The sequence below is a fragment of the Myodes glareolus genome, chromosome 25 (genome assembly GCF_982192425.1).
Source record: "Myodes glareolus chromosome 25, mMyoGla1.1, whole genome shotgun sequence".
Lineage (NCBI taxonomy): Eukaryota > Metazoa > Chordata > Mammalia > Rodentia > Cricetidae > Myodes > Myodes glareolus.
In genome coordinates, this window is record NC_142050.1 from 22095714 (window position 1) to 22110386 (window position 14673).

Sequence of the window (14673 nt, forward strand, 5' to 3'; positions counted from 1 at the left end):
TCTTGCACCTTCCTGCTTATTGTGATAATTTAAAAAATGGCAGGAAAGGGAGAGATGCCATCATGCAACAAGGCTTATGAGGAAGCGTTTTTTGTTTTGTTTGTTGTTCTTTTAATTGGAGAAAGGAATGGGAAAGGGGAGAGACCACCCTTTGGATATAGGAGGAGCAGAAGAGGAGAGAGAGAGAGAGAAATGGGTAGAGCTCACTTTTAAAGGGTCTTAGTGCAAGCACACCGAGACATATGCAGCCATGCAGTGTATGTGCTTAGATTACATAGTGGAACATGGCAGTAGGACCCTGGGCTGACTAAGTATTTGCCTGACTACTGACAACACTTGATAGGACCCTGGGCTGACTAAGTATTTGCCTGACTACAGACAACACATGCACAGTCACAGGAATCTGAGGCTGGCTAGGTGATACCAGAAATGCTAACATTCCTCCCTTTTGTTTATCATAAAAAGTGAGGGTTAGGCAGAGCAAGCAGGGGCATGAAATGTGGGTGTCAGGTTCTCAAAACTGCTTCCTGCTGACCTGGGTGGTCACATTTTGGGGGACCTGAGAAAACTGGGGTGCTGGCCAAATCCAGAAGTATTTGGCTGTTCTCACCTTGTTGTCCAGGCTCAGTGGGGCCATCTGGTGCCTTTTGGACCAGGCATGATGTTGGCAGAGCAGAAAACAAAGTTACATTTAGGAGAAGAATTTTTCTTAGGTTCCAATAATTAAGGGAAGGGAATCCCAAGAGCAGAGAAAGGTAGGGAGGCTTAGACTGCTGATTGCCAGTACTTATCTGGAATGCATCTGACAGTGCATTTACCTGCTCAAGGTGGATCCAAGTCAACTCCCTGGAGCTTAGAAGAACTTTTTGAGTTTGTGAAAGATAAGTTTTAGACACTTATCTTTAACATCCCCACTGTTTATAACCCATACTGAAATTTATATTGTAGAAATGACAGTATACTCACACAAGAAATGATTCTGACTGAAAGCATTGGTACTCTTTCTTCTATCCACAAAAGTGCGACAGATGTTTTTAGCACAAAATAAAGCACCTTTTAAGTCTATAGTTAGAAAACAACCAAAGATAATTTTAAATCCTGAGCCTGTGACTATGATTGTATAGTGATAGGATGGTGCTTAGTACTATGCCGGAGCTGGATTAATAGCTTGTCAGAATTCCATCAATTACTGTTAAGACTATAAACTTTTGAACTCTTGATTGTTAAGACTATAAACTTTTGGAGTCTTAATATAACAGTATCATAGTGAGGGAAAGAAATAATGGAACATTTCATATTATTCTTTTATTCATCTCAGGTCACTTTGTCCTTATCAGCACTTAAGCTTCCCTATCTTCACATAAACACACCTTAAAGCCCCTCCGACCTAATTCACCAGCACATACAGGTGACTGACCACTGGCAGCAGTCACTGCGAAGTAAGTTTTTTTTAACAAAGAAATGGTAAAAAGTTACACTGAAATCTGTTTTGTGAGTCTATCTCTTTTTTGAGTCTGATAACAACATAAATTGTATCTAGACTTAGTATTAGCTCTATGAGAGTCAGGCCTGTGACCTGAATTTTACACACAAAGAGAACTGAGAAACAGCTGAAGCATTGGCTGCTGCTGTTAAAATGACAAAACTAACAAGCCTAGTCATCAAATACCATCAGAGTTCTGAGAAGAACAAATTTTGCCAAAGTTAGCAATTAAAAATGACAGAGACTTTCTTGCTGGTTTTCTAGATAGCTACCTGTCAGGATCCTCCATGGTTGTTGAGGGCAGAAGTCTCAGGGCAGCCGAGTACCAGGTCCAGATGATCCAACAGACTTCCTATGGAGTAGGAACTTGTGGGAGGACCAACCTGTGTGGGAGAATTCTCTGTATTCTGTCAATCATGGTATAAATAAACGCTGATTGGCCAGGCAAAAGGTGTAGGCAGGGAAACCAGACAGGAAGTGGAAATGATGCAAGGAGAGCAGGAGAATCCTGGGAAGGAGAAAGCTGATTCCTCCCACTCCTGCCTAGACCAACGAAGCAGCAGGATGTGAGCTGCCCCACTGAAAAAGGTACTGAGTCACATGGCAAAAATAGATCAGAAAAATGGGTTAATCAAGATGTGAGTGTTAGCTAATAAGAAGCCTGACCTAAAGGGCCAATCAGCTTTATAACTTATAGAGATCTCAGTGTGATTTTTCTCTGGGACTAAACAGCTTGGGGCAGGGCTAGAAAGAAACCCCCAAACAAGCAGGCTCCCCTCATGTTACAAACCTGCCTTTGTCTAGGCAACTGTGAGCCAACTGATTCCCCAGTGTACTGTTCTGTCTGTTATCTGAAGAGGGTCTTGGCAGCAGTTGAGGTGAAAGAGTTTTTGCTTAGTGGCTGGTGTTGCCACATTTGAAGCAAGTTCTAGGTACAAGTTCTTCTGTGCCCATCAATATTCTTTGGAGGAAATAGGGGTGCTACCAGGAGCTGACATGTTGCTCTATTATGTAATTAAACATTTTAAATGTCATATTCTATAGAACTCTGAAGATTTGTTTCTAGTTACTCATTTTAAGTTTAACTCTGAAAATATTTACAGAGAACTAGGTAAGGCTTATCCCTGTAACTCATTATATCAGTACTTAGCATGAATACAATTAAAGAATTTGATCATTTATAAAGATGAGTGATTTTTAAATTGTATTTTAAACAGTATACAATATGTTAGCAGCTTTCATAAGACTAGTTTACATTATATTCCTGTTAGCTTTAAAGGTAATTATTTTGAATTGTAGTTCTTCTAGCATCAAAATAAAACCTTTCAACCATAGATAATGGGCTCAGTAAAGAAGCCAAAATAGCCATTCCATGGGTAAAAAACATAACAAGTTTGTACCAAGCTGTTAAGGGTATCTCTTGGGAAGGCAAGGAAATATGACAAGGGAAAGATCCCATGGCAAATTGGGAACAGAAGAAATGGGGCTTGTGAGTGGGAGTGTGGCACACAAGCAAGGACTGAGAGAACACAGAAACCAGCACTGCTCTTGACAGGTCAAGGGTGTCTCTGTGCAAACTCTGTGCAACTCTGGGGAAAAGACCCTCTTGGGGGACCAGGCATTTCATTGTAGAAAATATATCTTATTTATCAAATACCTTATTTATCATATGTTGTCACTTATTTAAATTCTCTAGAAGCTTGCTGTTGAACACTTGGCAAAGACATAAGTACTTACATGTAGAATTTCTAAGTTAGTTTTTGTCAATCTGAATAAATCTTAATAATCTCAAGTTTTTATCACCATATAGAATATGTTTTAAAGCAGAGTCAAATCACATATACAAATATTTGTAGTAAATTTAACCATACATTTATATCATCATACAAAAGTTCATACCAATCTAAAATATTCAAGACTTGTTGCTTCCTTAGTCTAGAAGGAGATTATAATGGTTTAGATAAAACACTGTGGTTCCCCAAGGGGCGCAGCGAACCACAAGGGGCAGCCATAGTGTTTTATCTAAACCATTACATTGCTGCTCTGTGACTCGGCCAGGCTCTCTCCATGTTCCCTCCCGCCGACAGGCAGACCAGCTGAGAACACATAGAAGCCTGGGCTCGGAAACCTGGTTTTTTTACAACAGCACCAACTTCTACGCACACCAGGGGCTTCGGTGGTGAGTTCTCTCCTTCCAGTCAGCTTAACCATTTCTCAAAATCCAAGGAATTGACCACTGAGCTCCCGCTAACCCTCTGGTGTTCCCAGAAACAGTGGTGGGAGGGATCACCCCCAACCACAGCCTTCATGGCTACGGTTGAGCCCTTTGCTGACATTCATCTCTGGTTGCTTCCCATAGGTAAAAACACGACAGGACTAACCAGGATAGTCCTCCCATGCTAGCACTGCAGATGCTGATCAGTGGGAACCAGGTCTCTCAGATTTTTTTCTTTCTCTTTTCTTTTTCTTTCCTTTTTCTTTTGGACTGCTCGTAAGTGGTCCCTACTATGAGAGACCATCCAGGATAGCCTTTAGTCTCTGACTTCCAAGTTAGCCAGACCAGGGCCAGTCGGCTTCATTAACACCCCGCCTGTAGAGAGAAGTCATTCTGCTACCGACTGAGCGGTGTTCATTCATTGTTTTTGCAGGTTTTCACGTTTTCAGCTATGGAATATAAACCCTCAAACCATCAGCCACCTGTCCGTAAATGCTCTGCCGGTGTCCCGCCAGCTCCGCTTTTCTTTTTACTGGGCAGCCCCTTCCCCACCACAGTCTGAAAATACTCTTTTTCTCTTGCCCCCATTCCTTCTATTCTATCCCTGCCACCATTCCGCTGATCCCACAGAAGTCATTAAGATTAGTCAGATCTGCGAGGCAGCTGTTTCCAGTTCAAGCCCCGCTCCCTGCTGCAGTTTGTGGCATGGTGGCTTGGTAACAGGGCAGCTCACGATGCTGAGTAATTTTCCTCTCTACTTCATGTGTGAAAGAATGTGTGAACAGTGTGGCCACACGGATGTAATTCTGTTTTGAATGAGTGTTCTACACAGCCTCTATATTTCTCTTGTTATTATATTTAAAACTCCTGCAGCTCAAAAAACAGGACTTCTCCATACAACAGTGACTGCCGCCATTTTGACTGAGGTCAGGTGACTTCACCACCATCTTAACTGAGAGCCAGCTCAGGTGACCAAGTCCTGCCATCTTTACTGAGGTATTTCCTGCCTGCTCCCCTGATGCTGACTCTGTTACATGTGTTTTGTGCAGTGGCATGCCTTTGGTAGGGCCCACCAATAGCATCTACTTCACCCAATTCCTGTTTAATGTATGTGTGTATGTGCATACATGTGACTTAAATGCATGTATGTTTACTGTTAAATGCTATAATTATCTGTTCATTGTATCTCATTCCAGACCAATAAGTCTCATGTTTTAAAATTGGTATGTACTTTTAAGTCTCTTACATAACATACGATATATTTAATCCAACCCTGCTTTATATTAAGCTGTTCTCGACTATTGTCAGTTCTGCTGTTAGTCTTCTATTGCAAGCAATATTTTCTTCTTTCTGTCTTTTACAAGTGTAAATCTTACCTGTTAAGTTGAGCCAGTACAATCAAGCTCGGACCTAACTCTCCAGGCAGATTCTATACTGTAGTTATAACTCATCTATACTTGGTAAACAGCCCTCAACTGCTCACAGATCTGGGGAAAATGACATTTAAATGCTTAATTATTTAAAAACTTTTCATAACAAATAGAGACAGGTTGGCTCCTAGCAGCAGCACTCTACTTCCTCCAAAGAAGACAGAAGACAAATGAGCAGAGAACAACGTCCAACTGCAATTCACTTCAACTGTCAAACGCTGACCACTGGAAAGAACTGCCTTTCATCTAAACTGAAGATCTCCAGACAGTGGACAGAATCACCAAAATTGACAGCCTAGTTGCTCAGGTCAAGGTAGGCTTGTCTTCCTACAGATTTCTTAGCCAACAAGATCTTCTGAAGCGTGGCAGGCCCTGTGCTAAACAGCAAAAAACAAATATGACCCTCAGTAATCATGGAGGACCCTGAGGAGTAACTCTAGGTACCAACCAAGTGAGTTCTCTGTCTTTTCTTAATCAATAAATCAAGTAAAATTTTATCTTTCTCAAAGATCACTGATGTAGTTGACAGCTGAGAGGTTTTGTTGGTTTAGAAGGGCAACCTCACCAAACAAATTTCAATAAGCTACAAATGAACAAAATTCTCTCTCACATTGCCTTTTATCATCTTAAAGATACTTTTCATTATGCAAAAATATCTGTCACAGTCATTCTCGTATAAATATGTTGCTGTTTAAAACGTATGTTTTTTATAAACCCAAAGAATTCTTGTGAGTTCCAGTGAGCTGAATTGAAGGATGCACCTTAAACAGGTCAGATACACCCCTCTCAATTCCCTGGTCCTAATTTTTTTTCCCCCAAACTTAACTTTGTCCCCTGTTCTGCCAATACCTCAAACAGGTCTAAGAAACATCGGACATTTCCATACTACAAACACCGGACAGGAGTAAAGAGACCAACTACCCCAGGATGTGACAAGCACCCAGCTTTCTCAGGTCCCCCCATAAGATGATGCCCACAAATAAGGCTTGAGGAGCCACTGTCCCAATTCTTTAACCTGTTGTGCCAAACTTCCCACCTTTTTAGTATAAGAGGTGGGAATGTTATGACCTGCTACAGACTTCTTTTTTCCCTTTAAGAGACAAGCCCTACCCATTCACCCCTTCTGCAGAAGCAAGGGGATCTTCTTTCTGCTTCAACCCTGCACTCTCTCTCTGTCTAGTCTCTCTTAAGAAGAGGTGGCTGAGGCCTCTTCTCCTCTCACTCCCCTCCCCCCACTCATCTCTCCCGCATTCCCTCTCTCCCCCTTCCCTTTCCTTTCATAACCCACTGAATAAACTTTAAATAAATTATACCCAAACCCTCTCTCTGCATGGCGTACCTATCAGTCTCTGTCTCTTACCCATCACTGCTCACTCCTCGTGGGGCTGGCTGCCTTACCGAGGTCTCTCACCCACCATCTCCCACCACCTGGGACGCACAGAGGCCTCAGGTGGTGGGACCTGGCTGCCCCTCATGGCTCACTGCCCACCCCTCAAGGAACTGTGCCATTTTAACTAAATCGTTACAGAGATATGATGAACAGAGAGCTTATTAGGATAAGAAGTGTACTCATTACCTTAGTAAAACATGGTTGCCAGCCATGTGGCTACCTTCATCATGATGAGTTCACCAGCCAAGATGGAGGACAGCCACATGGTTGTTGTTTAAAACTTGTTTTTCTCAACAATAGTTACATGTACATGTATGCACAGTTGAATCCAAGTTATATACACATAGACACAGAGTTAAATCTAGCTTATGTTCACACATATAGAGTCAAATCCAAGTCATATATGTATACACATGTACATACATATGTACATCTTAAATAGGAGTTGAATAAATTAAAAGAAAGGAAAAACTGGTGGGCACTGAGCAAGACGAAGCTGACTTTCTTGGGGTTTTTTGGGTTTTTTTTTTTTTTTTGCCTACTACTCTATGCGGATCTACGGTGGACGGTGGGAGACTGTGTGTGGGGGGGTTGTTCTGCAGGCCGCCGGGCGGCGCTGAACTCCGGTCCTCGGGCGGAGCGGTTGGGCGCTCTGCCCCCTGAGCCGTCTCTCTCTCCCTCCGGCTTGAAGCTGACTTTTTCATCTCTGACTCCCTACTGGACATTTAGAGAGGGAGAGCAGACAAAAACAAGCAGGTTTGGGAGCAAAGAAAAAGAAAGTGGAGAATTCTTTCTCGACTGCCTTATTCAAGGAATACTGAGGGCAGTCTTAACATCCAGGGGAATGGTCAGAGGCAGGCAGCCCAGTCAGAGACCCAACTGCCAGTGCAGAATGAAAGGAAAGCCTTCAGTAAATGATAAAGTAGATTTGCTGCTGGTAGATGGGAGTGGCTCTGTAGTGGGTGGAGCACACTGGTAGAGTCTCCTGGGTGCCTTGGCGGAGCCCACCAAGGCAACCTACTAAACAAACGTGCCACACACAACAGTGTTAGTACAAGAGGAAATTAGAGACAAAGAAAGGAGTAAAAGGCAAGAGAACAGGCAAAGAGAACAAGACCACCAGGCAGGCATTTTCAAAGGATACACATGTTGCATAACTGATGGCAGAAAAAGGGATCTAGTTACATGCAACAGCTTTGGCCGCACAGGCCAGCTGCTGCTGCAGAAATTAACATTGGAATTCTTTGATGAAAAGAAGCAGAGTTAGACTTCTAGAACCCCAGGGGTTTTTGTTTGTTTATTTGTTTTGTTTCTTTTTGTCTATTTGAGATAGTTTATTTATTGAAAGAGGAAAGTACAGCTTAATAGCCTTCATAGCTGAGTAGAGGAACAGGGAGACATAACAGAGAGAGGATTTGGAGCAAAGATAAGATAAAGCTTGAAGACAGAGTATCCTTTTCCATCTCTCGGATCACTGGCAAAATGTTGCAAACTTTCCGTAAAATGTCAGGATATAGGGTGCTGGGAACGGGCCATTTGGATTGGTATCTAAGGGGTATTTGGGCCAAGGCATCCCAGAATAGAGAATGGGCTTGTGTTGCTTAGGTATAGTCCTCATGAATGAGGCAGGGAAAAAAAAAAAAAACACAAAACCGAGATCCAAAGGCCTTGAATTTTTCAGCAAGGATTGATTTTGAGAAGGCACGGGCTGCTCAGGGATTCCTCAAACACAGATCAGGGGCCAGGGCTCTGAGCCCAAGAGCACATGCATTGTCTGATACCAAAATCAAGGACGAGAGATGATCGATTAAGAAAGCACAGGCTGGCCAGTGGGTCATCACCCAAAGGCTGTGGGGTGCTGAGCTCTGAGAGAGTTGTGGTTGCCTGATATCAGGACTTGTGCAAGAGGCTACAAACAATGATCGAGAGACGTGTCCTCACTTGTGGGGAATGGACAGAGAAAGGGGACTCATCAGTCATGCCGTCGTTGGATGAAGGGGCCCAGAGATTAGTTGGAGAAGCGAGGCTGTCATAAGTGGACAGTGTTGTAGGGTCCTGGTGTGACCCAGACTGCCTGCAGGCAGGAGGAAGCACCAGGAGAGCCTGTGGCGGTAAAGGCATCAATGTTATAATTTGAATAATGGTGGGAGATTGAGAGAGATGCCATCATACTATACAGGGCTGACATGGAGGGGTTATTATGGGAGGGAGGGAATGGGAAGGCAGGGGAGACTGGTCTCTGCATAGGGGAGCAGCAGACGAGGAGAGAGAAGTATGAACAGAACTAGTTTTTAAAGGGGCTTAACACGAGCATATAGAGACTTACACCCCACACAGCACATGCATATAGATTATGTAGTGACATACAGTCATAAGACCTTGGGTCGATCAAGTATTCACCTGAATACTGACAACACATGAAAGACCCTAGGAAGCTGGGGTTGTCTAGGTGATGCTGGAAATGCTAGCACTAATAGCTTTGTTTGTCTCAATGGCTTCCTAGTGTCTGATTCTGTTCACTGCAACTCTCTGACAAGCAATGCCTGTATTTGAATTGCCTTTGTACTTACAACAAATCTGCGTTAAATGTATTTGCTAAAAGACTAAGTAATAAACTTTACAATATCAACTTTTTAGAAAAATAAACTTTATTCAAACTAATTACATTTTTTAAGGGAGATTTTCTTCCCTAGTTTTACCTTGATTTCTGCAAATTTCATAAGTAATGGCATTTCTCAGGTATGTATCCTCCATGCAAGCTATTAAGAAATCAACAAACCCAAATAAACAAGTTTTAAAATAGTTTTACTGACAGAACAGTTCCAAAATCAAATAAATAGGAGTAAAATGTTCTTCTTTATATGTGACTCCTTATTAACTTTAGTTTGATTTAATGTTATTGTAGAGTATGTATTTATGATTAGAGTTATTAAGACTCTATTTAAATTTTATTTCAATATTTTAAAATATTTAAAATATTATTTTAAATTCTGATATAGATTTAGCATTGAAAATAAACTGCCTACATTCAGTTAAAAATCTCTGTAAAAAATTAACCAAGGTATCAAATTCCTATCATCAAAATATTGCCATGCTCTGCAATGATCAGTGAAAAAAGGCATGATGAGTGTTAATGATCAGTGCACTAGAATTTTAAGAAATCAGGAGATACTTAATGCAGACCATCGCCATGGTGATTCAAAGTCCTCAAGGCACACAGATGCACTTACAATAGGAGTCTGGAGTGGTCTGATGGAAAACATCTCTGAACCAAGAAATTGCAATCCCCTTCAACTACTCTTCGCTAAAATCATGGAGATTTCAGAGCTCCTTGGTAGTCCTTTGAATCTTCCCCTTCCTGGAAGACAAAGAAATATTTCCCTTTAGAATTCTTGGACTCCTTGCGTAGTGTATGTGTCCTCTGACTCGGTTAAACCTTCCTCAGAACTATTGGTTTACAATGCCTACTTCCATCTCTAACTCAGGTTTGGCAGATTAGTGTTTAAATGGTTCTCAGAATTGAATATCCACATGCAGAATATTGAAACTTCACCCTTGTCTATCAATCTATACAAAAATGATCAAAATCCTTGAGGTAATAGCTTTAGCCGCAAGAGAAAAATCAAGCTCTTCCTGGCATTGGCACAGGTAACAATTTCCTGGATAATACTCCAAAAGCAGAAGAAACAAGAGCAAAAATGGAAAATTTGTTTAAATCAGATTTTCAAACTGACATGAATTGCATAGTTAACATCTGGAATATATAAATAACTCAAAATGATGCAATGCAAATAAAAATATGCAAATGATATTCATGGACAATTCTCAAAGGAAGAAATACAAATACCTAATAAATATTTGAGAATTATTCCATAATATTACCAGAAAAGCAAAAATTGACAAATGCTGTTATAGATAAAGTTAAAAAAAATGCTTACAGAGGTCCTGCAAGGCGGTCTCAGAAGTGGGACCGTTCCTCTCCATCTTCGCTGAATCTTTCAGGTCCACGGACTGAGGAAACGTCTCCACCATCATGGGAGGCGGAGACCTGAACCTGAAGAAGAGCTGGCACCCACAGACCCTTCGAAATGTGGAGAAAGCGTGGAAGACAGAGCAGAAACATGAGGCCGAACGGAAGAAGATTGAGGAGCCGCAGCGGGAGCTCAGGGAAGAGAGAGCTCAGGAAGAGATGCAGCTCTACGCTGAGGATGTTGGGGCTGTCAAGAAGAAAGAAGAAAAGTTGGATTGGATGTACCAGGGACCTGGTGGGATGGTGAACCGTGATGAGTACCTGCTGGGTCGCCCCATTGACAAGTATGTTTTTGAGAAGATGGAGGAGAAGGAAGCAGGCTGTTCTTCTGAGACAGGACTCCTCCCAGGCTCTATCTTTGCCCCTTCGGGTGCCAATTCCCTTCTTGACATGGCCAGCAAAATCTGGGAAGATCCTCTCTTCATCATCAGGAAGAAAGAGGAGGAGAAAAAAAGAGAGGTACTGAACAATCCTGTGAAAATGAAGAAAATCAAAGAGTTGTTGCAAATGAGTCTGGAAAAAAAGGAGAAGAAGAAAAAGAAGGAGAAGAAAAAGAAGCACAAGAAACACAAACATAGAAGCTCCAGTAGTGATCGCTCCAGCAGCGAGGATGAGCACAGTCAGGGCAGATCGCAAAAGAAGATGGCAAATTCCTTTCCTGTTTTGTCCAAAGTCCCCGGATATGGCTTACAGGTGAGGGACTCTGACCGTGACCAGGGGCTGCAGGGCTCTGTGATGGCTGAGCAGAGGGGGATGAAGAACCATTTTCCCCCCCCCCCCCCCCCCCCCCCGCTCAAGAAGCTCCTCCCACTCCTCCCCAGACATGTCAGCAGGAAGAGCTCCAAGGAAGAGAGGTCCCGGGACAGGAGGTCTCGATCCCCAAGGCCCAGCATACCGCATGCCTCTAAGGTAAACAGGAAAGAGAGAGATAGCCCATCACCTAAAAAGGAGGTCTACCAGAGGTGGCATGCTTCCGGATACACCAGAAAACTCTCAGCAGAGGAACTAGAGCGGAAATGGCAGGAGATGATGGAAAATGCTAAGTAGAGGGAGGAGGAGAGGCTCAACACTCTCAAGAAACACTCCAAGGAAGACGAACAGGAGCGCAGACTGGAGAAGCTAGACTCTCACTCTGGCAAGTTCATCCAGCGCATGAAGCTGGAAAGTGCATCTACTTCCTCCCTGGAGGACCGGGTGAAGCGCAACATCCATTCTCTGCAGCGAACGTCAGTAGCTCTGGAGAAGAACTTCATGAGAAGATGAAAACCAGGTTCTCTTACTGGTTTTCCTGAATTCTCCAGGGAGGCTGCTGATTCCTAAAATTCTCTTTATAAGAGTTCAAATAGCTTCTTCTACAGATGAAAACCACCACTGTTCAAAGTGTCCCTTGCCCATTGTCTCCTGAAACATGGTACATTTTTTAAAAACCAATGTGACTTGATTTGGGGACCCTCGGGGACATTGGCTGGATGCACTGTGGGCTTTGACTGTGTTTTAATGGATGGGCTCTGGGCTGTCCTGGAAAGCTTGGCTGTTTGTCACACCTCTTCCCTCCCACCTGAACCAATGGATCAGACCGTCCAGAGACCTCTCTCCACGGCCACCCAGATAGATAGACTCTGCGTATTGGGATGAATGAGCATTGACCTTAGTTAGATTTTATGACAGAATAGCTAAGTGTCAGGAAGAGCTTGGAAGATAAGACAGTACCCCCCAAAAGTCCTATATTTGCTCTTTGAGATGTACTAGTATAATGTGTATATGTACAAATGTATCATTTTATACAGGCTTTTAAAAAAGCTAGCTTTGTGAGAACGTTTTGTTTGATGATTTTCCGATGTGGAAGCCACCCTGAACCCTGTCAGGAAGTAACATGGTAAGGGGCGTGACTTGCTTTTCTCTCTGCTTCTGGTGTGGGAGGAGCTTTGGGGTTAGTGGCAGAATCTAGCTGGGGTAGCTAGCCTTTGACATTTGGAGGTAACTTTGTCCTCTACACATGTGTTAGGTTGCATTCATAGCTATATGCTGGCTTCAGGAAGGACACATCTGCCAAGTATGTGTGCCCTTTTGTTCCTTAGGGTTTCATATTGGGCAGCCAGTGGTGCAGGGAACAGGACCATATTGCCAGGGTGCTCGTGGAAGCTGTTGGTGGTGGTTCTGTTTGTTTGATTTGAGGCAGGGTCTCTCTCTCTCTCTCTCTCTCTCTCTCTCTCTCTCTCTCTCTCTCTCTCTCTCTCTCTCTCTCTCTCTCTCTCTCTCTCCCCCCTTGGCTTTGAACTTCCCAGGTAGCTGAGAATGACCTTGAACTTGAGATCCCCCCCCCTCCCTGCCCTTACCTCCCAAGTGCTTGTGATCACAGCCTCACACACAGCAGGTGGCTGCTACTTCACTGTCTGTCTTTTGAAATGGGGCCTGGCTGTGGCTGTCCTAAGTTAGCCTCCTGAATGCTGGGATTCCTGGCATGAACTACATGCCTAGCTTTCTAACTTCTCTTTTATCCTGTAGTAATTTAACTAAAAATCTAAGACAAGACTCTAGGGGCCACTCCTGTGTTTTTACTGCCATTCTTTTTTCTATTATTTCACCAGAAGCTCTCTTTTGACCAGGAAACGTCTAGGTTCCCTCATTTTAAAAAAATAAACAAACCAAAAACAGATTTATCCTAGCTCAGGCTGACCTTGAACTATAGATCCTCCTGTGTTAACCTCTGGAGCTGTGATTAACAGACCTTGAGGCCCTCTTAGCCCACACATTTATTCAAGCCATTTCTTTCTTCTACCAGTTCCTAGTTCAGCCTAAGACGTATTTGGATTTTTATTTTCAAGCACTAAAATGCCAGGCACTGTAATTCTTAAAACCGTTTCCCTCCCAGAGAATGTAACACTATTCATTTAATCACTTCATCCTGCTGCCCTGTGCTATGGATAATTATGGCTTTTATTTTATTACTTGGTAATAAAGGCTACATTTATTTTTGAAAAAAAATGCTTACAGTGTAGAGATTCTTCAAACAACTAAAATTGGTGCTACCATCTAATCCAACTACTGCTTGGCATCTTCCTAAAGGAAACGAAGTCACAACACAGAGGTCATACCTACCTGCTTGTCTTCATCACTGCACTGCTCACTGATTCAGCTTAGGCACCTCTAACAGATGGAGTATTATTTAGCCACAAAGCAGGATGAAATAACTGTAACAAAATGAAAGAAACTAGATGTCCTTGTTAGGTGAAATAAGCCAGACACAGAAAGGCAAATATCTTGTGTTCTTTCTTGTGTGTGGAATTTTTAAAATATCTTGAATAATCAACTTGAAGAAGAAAAATTGCTAACTAGGAAGAATGCTAGAATGGTGGCAAGAGGAAAAAGGAGAATGGATGTGATCAATGTGGTATCTGCATCTACTGTAACATTGCAGCAGAACCTGGTAAATTGTGATTAACAGGCATCATAATAAGAAGAATAGGTTTTAATAAATAGCAAGGGTAAATACAGAATTCTTCATTGAAAACACTAAATTTGGAAAAAGACCATTGTTGTGTAACAGTTTCCTCCTAGATTGCAACATTCTGTCCAGAAGGGAAGTTCCTTAAGTAGGAAGGTAAACAACTCAAAATAGCTTCAGAAAGTCCCTGAAACTGATAAGACCTACTAAGTCCCTCCCTCTCTGCCAGAGTAAACAAACCAAGCCTTAAAGAAGACTCTCAAACAAAAATAGGGGGGAAAAGTCTGAGACCCAGGCCAAGGGCCTTGAAGAAATACATATCAATCGAGATCCCTGGAAGAGTTTTGGATCCACTGAATGGTTTGGAAGGGACACTTTGAATGCTGAGATGCCTGTAGGCTGTGCAGTGTGCTTCAGGTTCCTAGCTTCTGGGAATTGTCAACTATGTTGGGATGGGCCTTGATAATGCAACTTCCTTTGAGTCATTTCTAATCCTGTAAGTAACTCCCTCAGCCATACTCTTGTTAAGTAACCCCAATATAACTCATTGATTCACCAAATTGGACTTCGATGGTTTCTCTACTGTGCTCTTCCACGGTCTTCCCAGCTGGCTACAGTGGTTCTCAACCTTCCTAATGCTATGACTCTTTACTATAATTCCTCATGTTGTGGCGACCCTC

General features: G+C 42.6%; 1 pseudogene; it reads left to right on the forward strand.

The window, feature by feature from the left end:
- The first annotated feature begins 10464 nt into the window (after positions 1–10464).
- LOC125411074 (pre-mRNA-splicing factor CWC25 homolog pseudogene) lies at positions 10465–12065 on the forward strand (annotated as a pseudogene).
- Positions 12066–14673: the final 2608 nt, after the last annotated feature.